Source organism: Penaeus monodon, chromosome 15 (genome assembly GCF_015228065.2).
Source record: "Penaeus monodon isolate SGIC_2016 chromosome 15, NSTDA_Pmon_1, whole genome shotgun sequence".
In the NCBI taxonomy this organism is placed as follows: domain Eukaryota; kingdom Metazoa; phylum Arthropoda; class Malacostraca; order Decapoda; family Penaeidae; genus Penaeus; species Penaeus monodon.
Window position 1 is genome coordinate 47,015,592 of NC_051400.1, and position 329 is coordinate 47,015,920.

The window sequence follows — 329 nt, forward strand, 5'->3', positions numbered from 1 at the left end:
CTGTGGTAGGAAAAAATAGCACTCTGCATTATCCCGATTTGCCAAGCTTTCTTTGTCATTCTAACCCGGTGGCATTTTAAAATATTTTGCATAAATGTTTTGCATTTCCTTAAAACTGAGTACATTTTTATTGTTCTTGTTGACGTGAAGAAACTCTGACACCACCGCTTTCTGTTTTGTTTTTATTCTGAAAAGAGACATGGCGACGTTGCGAGTTGCCATGTTTTTCTTCCTTGAATCCGTGTTTTTGGTGCGAAAGTTAAGTCGAAAATGACCCAATACTTTTCTAAATATAAATAAATTACGACAGAGATCGACCTTCACTTGTA